General features: G+C 39.0%; 1 pseudogene; it reads left to right on the top strand.

Moving 5' to 3' along the window:
• Nucleotides 1-1,066: 1,066 nt before the first annotated feature.
• LOC101126568 (transforming acidic coiled-coil-containing protein 1-like) lies at nucleotides 1,067-8,728 on the top strand (annotated as a pseudogene).
• The last annotated feature ends 1,981 nt before the right edge of the window (nucleotides 8,729-10,709 follow it).

Genomic DNA, 10,709 nt, shown 5'->3' with positions numbered 1-10,709 from the left:
TGAGAGGTCAAGGCTGCAGTAAGCCATTATCACGCCACTGCACTCTAGCCTGGGTAACAGAGGCACTGTCTCAAGAAAAAAAAAAAAAAAGCAACAACAACAACAACAATAACAGCAACAAAAAGCTATTCTAGTGATATTTCTGGTACTGGACTCTGATCCTGGATTAGGATTATGAAGTAGGATTTGGAGGGTTATCTCTTATTTTCCTTTAAAATAATGAGATATTATGTACACCTATTTACTGAGTTTTCTCTACCACCCTTGTTTCAGGTATCTACGTCAGGAAATCACTTTAGTTTAACAAAATTACCTCATTTACGGCTTCCTAATATTTGCAGCTCTTATCCCAGTATGACCCCAGTCAAAAATGATTTTTATTTTTCACAAGTGATTTACAGAATTCCTGGCCTGGCTTAGAGACAGTGGTTCTAAAGAAAAAATAACTTCATTGTTTTATAATTTGTGTCTTAGTAAAATAAGGGCTATTTGTTTTAAAACCATTTCCATATCTGGTTTTTCAAATTAGCTTTCTTGGTTCTTTTAGTTTTCAGGTCTACAGAGAGATGATTTTGAGTTGGTCACAGTAGGTTTCTTAATTTATTTTTTAATTTATTTTTGAAACAGTCTATATAAATTCTGTTCTGTGAATACTTGTGGTTTTAACATCCAAAGATTCAAATCTGTTCACTCCATAAAGTTCTGACCCTGAAGCTGTTGGGCTGTGCCTAGGAACTGTCTCAGTGCCAATATGCCTCCCTGCACTGAAGCTGTTGGTTTCTAAAAATTCGTTCAGACCAGTTTTAACCTATAGAATGTTAACATCACATAATATGCATTGCAGCATATAGACTCTTGCTCTATCCTTTTTCTAAATAGCTCTTTTGGTGTACTTGTTATTCATATCACTTGGATAATGCACATACACAATTTGGGATCGAGAATTCATTTTAGGGTGTTGTGCCAGCTGTTCTCTTTCAGGCTGTGCTGCCGTCCTTGCTGAACTTTAGAGATGCTTAATAAAAGCAAAGAGGGAAGAACTTGCTGTTTGCTTATGTGAATTCAGGTAGGAGAGAATATTTACCAATGCCAGAAAGACAATTCTTTAATGGACGGTTTTGTGTTTCATTTTAGAATCACAGGAAACTGATGAGGAAAGCTGGTAGCAGAAGTGGTTGAAAAATGTTCATCTGAGACTTGTTCTAAACTGTCAGAAAATGAGGCACCACAGAAGGCCATTGACTCTTTCTCAGTCAAGGATTTCAAAGAACCTGAATATGATTTTAGCAACATTTCCATCGTGAGGCCATTTTCAATAGAAGCGAAGGATTCCACGGGTATCCTGGCAGCCGTCAGAACAAAACCAGCTCATGGCTGTGTAACTGCAGTCTCAGGCACAGCCTGCCTTCTAGCCCTCCAGACGCCCTCCAGGACAAGGCAATGACAGAAGGTGACATGGGATTCACCCTAGAGGCTTCCACAGAAGCTGATCTGAAAGTTGGAAACTCCTGTCTAGAGCCTGTGCCCAGCAGAAGAAGCAAGCTGAGAAAGCCCAAGCCTGTCCCTCTGAGGAAGAAAGCAATTGAAGGAGAGTTCTCAGATGCCGGCACTGCTGTGGAAGGCACACCTCTCCCCAAGTCATCCTACCACTTCAGTCCCGAAGAGCTGGATGAGAACACAAGTCCTTCTTTGCTAGGAAGTGCTGGGTTCCAGAAGTCTCCTCCTGACCTTAAAGAAACTCCCGGCACTATGAAAGCCCTTCCAAGGAAACTTGGCAAGAAACCGGGTAGCAAACTGACTCACAAGATACAAAAAGATGGTATCAGTAAGTAAGCAGGTGTCGAAAAGCCTACAGACACAGTGGCATAAGATGGGCCTCTCTCCCAAGTGTCTTCCAAGCTAGATCCTAGTCAGTGGGATAAGCCCAGCTTCAACCCCTTTGGGAGCCACTCCGTTCTGCAGAACTCCCCAACCCTCTCTTCTGAGGGCTTCTACTACTTTGACCCAAATAACTTTGATGAATCCATGGATCCCTTTAAACCAACTGTGACCTTAACAAGCAGTGACTTTTGTTCTCCCACTGGAAATCATGTTAAAGAAATATTAGAATCACCTAAGAAGGCAAAGTCACATTGAATAATGAGTGACAGTGGGTGCTGGGTGTCACGCTCTGTGTCTTCTCTGTGAGTTTGTCAGATGGCTACTTTTGGCTTTGGTAAACTGAATTTAGCTTTGAGGTCCACCAAGGTTGATACAAAGCTTATAACATCCTATAGTCTTCCCTATTTGGCCTAACTCGTGTAGAATCAGAAATACCATGTGCCATGTTGGTGTGCTGCACCCTAAAACTTAGAGTATTAAAAAAAAAAAAAAGAAAAGAAATACCAGATGTTTCCTTTTCAGATTGTTGTCTTATTTCTGAATCCTCAGCTTAATCAGGTAAGCTCCTTTCCCTGGGCCTGGAGACATTTTTATGTTTTAAAAAAATAAAGAATGGCATAAGATAGGCAGGTAGAGATTTGACGGTTTTCAGAAAACCTGGCCAGGCTGTCAGGAGTCACATTATAGACAGAATTCAAATGTCAGTGCTGGCCACCGTCTTCAAATTCTTTATGGAAAAAACAGAAATTCCAGTCCTATAAATTACCTATGTAGTATCAATAACGTGTAGAAAATGGTTCAAAAGGGTCTTGTAGAAAGTCTTTTTACATAAACAGAAAACTGTGATCTTTTGTTGGAAACAAACCTACCACTAAAATTTGGTGAGCATTCTTGTTTCCATGTGTAGTTTCTAACTCATCAGCAAGGAGGTAAATTTCCAATTAGAATCAAGAATATTTTAAATGATCAGTTAAAACTGAGTAAATTAGTTGGTTTAATCAGTCCCCCCATCTCTCATCTCTCCTGGGAAATCATCTGACTTTTGCAAGGTCCTTGGAGTTTTCAGCGTAATCACTTAAGGTCACATTCTATATCAAGTTTCAGTTTAACTTTGCTACAGGATTAGTTTATCACAAAACTTTAGTTGAGTACATTATAATATAGTCATACATCGCTTAGCCACAGGGTAGTTCTGAGAAATGCATCCTTCGGTGATTTTTTTGTGTGAACATCATAAAGTCAACTTACACAAACTTAGGTGGTGTAGACTATTACACACCTAGGCTAAATGGTACAACCTATTGCTCCTGGGCTACAAACCTGTACATCACATTATTGTATTGAATACTATAGGTGTTAGGTGTGATGCCTCACACTTATAATACCAACATTTTGGGAGGCTAAGGTGGGAGGATCCCTTGAGGCCAGGAGTTTGAGACCAGCCTGGTCAACATAGTGAGATGCCCCCCGCTGCCAAAACACACCTCCTGTCTCTTAAGTTTAAAAAAAAAAAATAGCTGGGAGTGGTGGTGCATGCCTGTAGTCCCAGCTACTCAGGAGGCTGAGGCAGGAGGATTGCTTGAGCCTAAGAGGTTGAGTCTGCAGTGACCCATGATTTTGCCATTGTACTCCAGCCTGGCTGGCAGAACAAAACCCTGTCTAAAAACAAACAAAACAAAACAAACAAACAAACAAAAAAACAAGAAAACAAACTACTGTGGGCAATTGTAACACAGTCGTAAGCATTTGTGTATCTAAACATATCTAAGCATAGAAAAGGTACAGTAAAAATATGGTATAAAAGATAAAAAATAATACATCTGTAGAGGGCGCTTACCATGAATGGAACTTGCAGGACTGGAAGTTGCTCTGAGTGAGTCAATGAGTGAGTGGTGAGTGAATGTGAAGGCCTAAGACATTCCTGTACACTACTGTAGCTTGTATAAACACTGTATCCTTCAGGTACACTAAATTTATTTTTAAAAACTCTTCCTTCTGTAGTAAATTAAATTTAATTTACTCTTTTACTTTATCAACTTTTGAACTTTTAAAGAAGCTTTGACTCTTTTATAATAGTGATTAGCTTAAAAAACAAACACATGGAACAGCTATACACAATATTTTATTTCTTTATATCCCTAGTTCATAAGTTTTCTTTGTTTAAAATTACTTATTTACTTACTTTTTAAACTTTTTTGTTAAAAACTAAGGCACAGACACACAAATTGCCTAGGCTTACACAGGGTCAGGATTGTCAGGACATCACTAGGCAATAGTTTTTCTGCTCCATTATAACCCTACGGGACCACCACATGACCGAAAGTTTATTACGTGGCACATGACTGTACTTCCTTTTGCGGCCCTGTGACATTTTGCTAAAACGTTTCAGTAAAATGTAGATATAAAGAAGGACCAAGGAGTTGCAGCATGAAGTATGGAAAAGGAGTGCAAGAAGCACTGTGTTTGTAGTTGTCACTATAGATCAGTTGGGGAAATGCTTCTCAGCGTTGCTATGACTTAAAGAAAAACTCCAGATGCCATGGTGAGTTACAGCAGAAAGGAAGACACCCAGAGGTTTAAAGAGCAGAAGGATGGACTAAAGTACCAAGAAAATAGAACGATGTAGGAGTCAGTTCTTCAGCAGCCCCAGAACGTCTAAGGGGAGTGAAATGTCATTAGTAACTCTGGATCTGTTCTTTGATTATATACCAGCAGTTAAATGGTTGTTGAAAAATATTATTGACTTGGTGCCCTCTTTTGTGGCTTTTAAGGTTATTTAGTTCTCTCTAGACAGTAGTTGGGGTATGTACTGGGCACGTCACTGCCTAGTTACTTCCTCCTCTAAATGTGCGATGTTTCAGCCTACTGAAGTTGATAAGGAGTCGTTTGTGAGCCTTTCAGTTGCATGCAAGCAGTGCATTCATGTCAAATAAGATGAAATCTGGGCCAAAGAGAGGATAATTCATTCTACACTTTATAATCAGTAGCAAGAAATACCATCTTTCGAGTCCTACCACCCTCACCTGGTAGGTAGCCTTTTTCCCCTATTCTGTTTTTGTCAAATGAACTTCTTGATCTAATATACTTAATAGGTTTTTTTAAAGGTCCTTATGCAACCAAAAATCTTGTTTTCTTGTTCTTTATACAAGAAAGCAGTGCTAGACGTCTTGGAAGTTTACTTTTCATCTACAAATTTGAATTTGTGGCATGTCTGAGTGTTTCTACCAGTCTCTCTTATAGTTGAGGTCTGTTAATCATTCACTCACTAGTGATAACATTCATGAATATGACATTTTAAATTAGTATCTCCCCTCATAGAAAGAATTGTGCAGCTTTTACATCTGCAAGACTAGAGTTGAATATTCCAGTCTTTACATGATTTTTTTCTCCCTCTGTGTCTTTCCTGTCTCTTAATTTTGTTGGTGCATCGGGATTACTAAACAAGTGAAATTTCTCTGTTTTCTGTTGTAAGTACTCCTGCTGTTTCTGTTTGTCCCTGGGACCACTGGCAGTTTTCTCTCCCATCCTCCCTGAGCCATCTCTCTATAGCATGGTTTGCTTCTGAGTTTGATCTTTTGATGATTTTTTGTATTTCACTGGCCACTTCATGAGTCAGCTAAGCTTTGCAGGTGTCCGCACCTCAGGGAGTGGGGCTTGGCCTTTACACCTTAGGTGTGAGAACTTGCACTCCCTAGCCTGGCAAGTGTCACGTGGTGCTTTGACAATACCAAGAGCTGGCTTGGCCTCAAGCAGTGGTTTGAGGGACTGTTCTGCTATTTAATATTGGAAATCATTGACTTTTGGTAGGATAAAGCTACTAGCTTGGAACAGTTAATTTTACTGAGTCAGCTCAACTTGAGTTTGGTGGCAGAGGGTGGCACTCAGTAGGAAAACTAGGGAAAGAAGATCATGAAGTAATGATTATGCACATTCTGGTAACTTATGTGGTTGTCTTTTTATTTTTTCTTGCAAAAGAAAGAAGTTGCAAATTTTTTTTTCCTTTTTTGGTCACAGTGGTGTTTTTACTGAAAATTCTAAGTTTATTAAAACAGAACAGAATCTCAATTGTCCTGTAACCACAAATTTTGTGCTAGTCTACAAATAACAGGTGGTTCAAGCTTTCCCCAGCTTCAGGCTTTGTGCAATACGTGGCATTCATCTTCCATCTTACTACTTAATAGGAATGGTAACCGTTTACTCACATATTTTTATTTTTACACTTTTTGTTGACCACAGTTCTTGTCTGTGAACACACAAGTCTAACTGGAACTGTTTTATGAGACTTCTGTGGCTTTTGGTGAAATAAAGAATTTTTAAAGAAACCAGTCCAGCGTGATGATTTTTCTAATGAGTGTCAAAGCCAAGCAAGGGAGGCTCAGAGGAACTGAATGTCTCCAGCTGCTAAGGCTCTACTATCTGAAAAGCTTTTGGTGGTGTGTAATTAAAAACCATAGACATCAGAGTGCTAGTGTTTGAAAACTCACAGAAGCAAGCAAGGGGGTCTTTTCAGAGAATGAGCCCCGCTCTAGGTCTTTGCTTACCCCTTCTCTCCAGAGAAAACTCAGAGGCATAAAAGGTGTCCCTGCCTCTCTCACAGGTAGATGTACGGTGTGTGTGGTGCTGTACGCTTTGGCTTCTATCTGCACACATTGCTCTCTGTCCCATTTCATACCTTGACAGTTGTCAGTGTGGTTCCAAATTAGCTTTTTTATGTTTCTTCTCTTGCCAGAAGTGGCTTTAAGGTGAAGAAGCATGAAACTCAGTCTCTTGCCTGGGTGCATGTTCTCAGGTGAGTCTGTGCTCATCCCCAGAATGTCTCTTAGACCAGGGGTCCCCCAGCGGGAGTGGATCATAGGACTTTCCAATGAGTGCCTGAGAAACCAATTTCCAGATCCTCACTGTCCCTGAAGAAAAGGCGCCTGAAGAAAAGGAAACCCTTTCACAATGACTCTCTCTCTCTCTTTCTCTCCATTTTTTTTTTGTAAAATTCTCACTAAAAGCTACAAAGATGCATCACCACAGGGTGTGAAAGTCTCCAGGGCACCAAAGGGAAGATCTGAAATATTGGTATAGGTTCTAAGAAGATAATTGACTCTAATAACTGAAAGATATTTTTCTTAAGTCAGGTGGTTTCCCAATTCATTGGTTTCGACAAAATAAGAAGACCTGAGTTGTCAGCTGATAGATCTAAAAATAATCTTTGATGATAGAATTTTTGGGCACATGACTTGGAAAGGGGTTCAAAGAATTGAAAGGCCTTCTGTTACAGAACTACCTTCCGTTTCATCTATTGTTCATATAAATAAGGTTTCTTAATAATTATAATTATAAAAATAGAAATCAGGAATAAAATTGACATTGACCTTTGTTACATTCTAGCAATAAACAGTATGCATCCATAACCATATGAACTAATTGCAAAACACACATAAACCAAAGCCCAAGCCCATCTGATTGCAACGAGATCCTTTTGTTCTTTTTAAAACTTAATGTCAGTATGCTTATGATTTTAGAAATACATTCATATTGGCTAATAGAATTCAATTTTAACATAACTTATTCTATACAATTTGGACCAGAAATTTGGTATATGGTGTAAGATGTAAAAAAAGGGGTGCAGTGGGGGGAAATTTGCAATCTGAGTTATTTTTCATCTGTTACAGATGTGTAAAAGATTCTCCCTCAAATTTTGCTAATGTAGGCAACAAGAACTATGAGAAATTTATCTTTTGTTTTCTTTAAAGAAAAACCCAAACCCACATATTTTTGTACTGTAAAAGTTTTTAAGAATTAGTGCAATAAAACATTTTGTAGATGATATAAAAATTTACTTTTGTGTCTAATACTTATCAAAACTTGCAATATTTTGAAAATAAGTTGTGCATTAGTAAATGTAACAATAACTCATCAGCAGAAAAAAAAATTTAACACCTCAAGACTTACAGTCGAAGAAAAAAATGTAACAGAGGCATTGGATAGAGACCTTTAAAAGACTTTCAGTCATGCAGATGTTTTTCATTGGGATAATTTCTTGATGGAAGTGGAATAGAAATACAGAGGAAAATGAACAACGTAAATTTCTGACTTATTCAGGAACTTGTTTGTGTAAATTTAGAATGGATCATATGGTATCAAATCACAAAGGTAACTAGATAGCATTAAGCAATTCAATATTTAGAATAAGGCAGATATTACATTCTTTGCAATTATTTAAACTTATGCTGAAAAGTTTTTAGATGTCATTTGAAAATGCAATGGGGTACATAGATTTAAAAAAATTAGGAGGTATCTGAGCAAAAAAATTGAAAACCACTGTCTTAGACCACTTAAACTGCTTGCTTATAAACTTAGCCTAGAGAAGCTCATTTTTTAAAACCTCAGACTCAAGTTACAGAACCTAAGTTCTACAAAACAGCATGTCACAATTGAAAGATTCCAGCTTCCTCCTTGCTTTGTACCCAGATCTGTGGCTAACTCCCTCAGATATCTGTATGGAGTTGTATCCACTTGGTTCCATTCATGAGATGTCACTTTTCCCCATTGCTTGCCCTCCTAAAGGGTAACATCTTCTCTGTTGTGTTTCTCAGGATGAAGGGGCAGTGATCTACCAGATTTCAGACATTTCTAATAGGGATGTCCACGCTACCAATGAGGAGAAACTGACATCCACGTCATGTGGTCAGAAATCAGGTGGGGGCGAGGTGAAAGGTGACCAGAGGGAGACCTGGAGTACTTTGAATGTTCCAGTGCTCCCATGTCTACCATAAATCATGCGTTTTCATCCTCAGAAGCAGGTATGGAAGCATATCTTCATCTTTCTAATGTATATAAGCATAGAAATGCCTGAAAGCCTAATGAAGCAGGAGGCACCTTACAGAGCTTAAAGAACTGGGTCACTGGAAGGATAGATTTAGGATTATTGACCTATGCTTTTGCTTCTTTATCGAGAAAGTGGACACTAACAAAAGTGCTTATTGAAGTACTAGGAACATAGGGATACTTGTGGCAAGTTGTATAGGAGACGCTGATGTGTGTGAGACTGCTTGAATTTCTTTATAATTTTCTGTCAATATGGCCATATCTTGTAGTGGTGTGTTAGTTCATTTGCGTTGCTGTAAAGGAATACCTGAGACTGGATGATTTATAAGAAAAAGAGGTTTATTTGGTTCATTTTTCTTCAGGCTGTAGAAGAAGCATGGCACCAGTGTCTGCTTCTGTTGAGGGACTCAGGAAACTTCCAATCATGGCAGAAGGCAAAGGGGAGCAAGTGGTCACATGGCGAGAGAGAAGGAGGAAGAGAGAGGGGTAGGAAGATGCCAAGCTGTTTTTAAGAGACATATCTTGCAGAAACTAAGAGACCAAGAAGTCACTCATTACCACAAGGAAGGCACCAAGCTATTCATGCGGGATACGCGCCTATGACCCAAACACCTCCCATTAGGCCTCACTCACCTCCACCATTGGGATTAAGTGTCAACATGAGATTCAGAGGGGATAAATATTCAAACTATATCAGATGGCCTATAAATATGTCATACATTATGCAGCCATAAAAAAAATGAGTTAATGTCCTTTGCAGGGACATGGATGAAGCTGGAAGCCATCATTCTCAGCAAAGTAACAGAGGAACAGAGAACCAAACACCGCATGTTCTTACTCTTAAGTTAGAGTTGAACAATAAGAACACATAGACACAGGAAGGGGAGAATCACACACCAGACAGATCAGGGGGGTGGGGGAAAATGGGAGGGGGAGCATAAACACAAATACCTAATGCGCGCTGGGCTTAAAAACTAGGTGACAAGATGATAGGTGCAGTAAACCACCATGGCAGATATATACCTATGTAACAAACCTGCACATTCTGCACAAGTATCCCAGAACTTAAAGTAAAACAAAAAATAAATAAAATAAATATGTCATATGTCTGACTTTTTATGATTTTTATGTTCATTGTTTAACTTACAGAAATAATAACTAATACATATGGTGCCTTATCATGTGCAGGCATTGTTCTAAGTGCCTTGCATATACTCATTCATAGCAAGGTGTTACTCTTTTCTCCTTTTTTCAGAGAAACAAAGAAGGCAAAAAGTTAAGTAACTTGACTAAAGTCTCTTGGCAAGTGTAGGAAAGGAAAGTGGTATCTTTCCTCACTCATCACAAGGTTCATGGCTGAGACATCTCTAACAGAAGACAGATCAATAAGACAAAAGCATACAAATATATTTAATATAAGTTTTACATGACATTAGAGCCTCCAGAAATGAAGACCCAAACAGGGAAAACTGTACTTTTATGGAGAGTTGTGCAGAAGTACAATTGGAGGACAGAAGGGTGTGATCTAATGGTAATAGACTAGGGGAACTTAGTCAATTCTGTTTGTTTCAATTCCTCTTAGTGTCTGTGTCTTTCAGGATAAGGACTTTGTTTTTCTCTGGGTGTAGGGAGGACCCCTCTGTTATTAGGTCTTATGACCTATTTTCATGGGAAGGTCTGAGGGATTCCTTTATGGCCTGCTTCAGGGGAGAGGGCAGGAGAGGTGCCAAGAGACCTTCCTGCTTCTGCTGTGTCCTCAGGTGCGAAGGCACCAGATTTTGGTGAAGTGTGTTCTGAACCTTGTCATTAGTAAATGGTAGAACTACATTTGACTCTAAGCAGTCTGGTTCCATGATCGTTTGGCCACAATGTCAAAGTGTGAAGAGATTATCTTAATGACCCTAGGCTACTGTAAATTTTCCTGGTACAGTGTGTTAAGTTGAAACTGACCAGTGCACTGTAAAATCTTTCTTAAAGTGCTAATGAGGAAGTTGGACTAAGCAGGGCTG

The sequence above is a fragment of the Gorilla gorilla genome, chromosome 8 (assembly GCF_029281585.2).
Source record: "Gorilla gorilla gorilla isolate KB3781 chromosome 8, NHGRI_mGorGor1-v2.1_pri, whole genome shotgun sequence".
NCBI classification, from domain to species: domain Eukaryota; kingdom Metazoa; phylum Chordata; class Mammalia; order Primates; family Hominidae; genus Gorilla; species Gorilla gorilla.
This window is presented reverse-complemented; position numbering and strand designations above follow the sequence as displayed.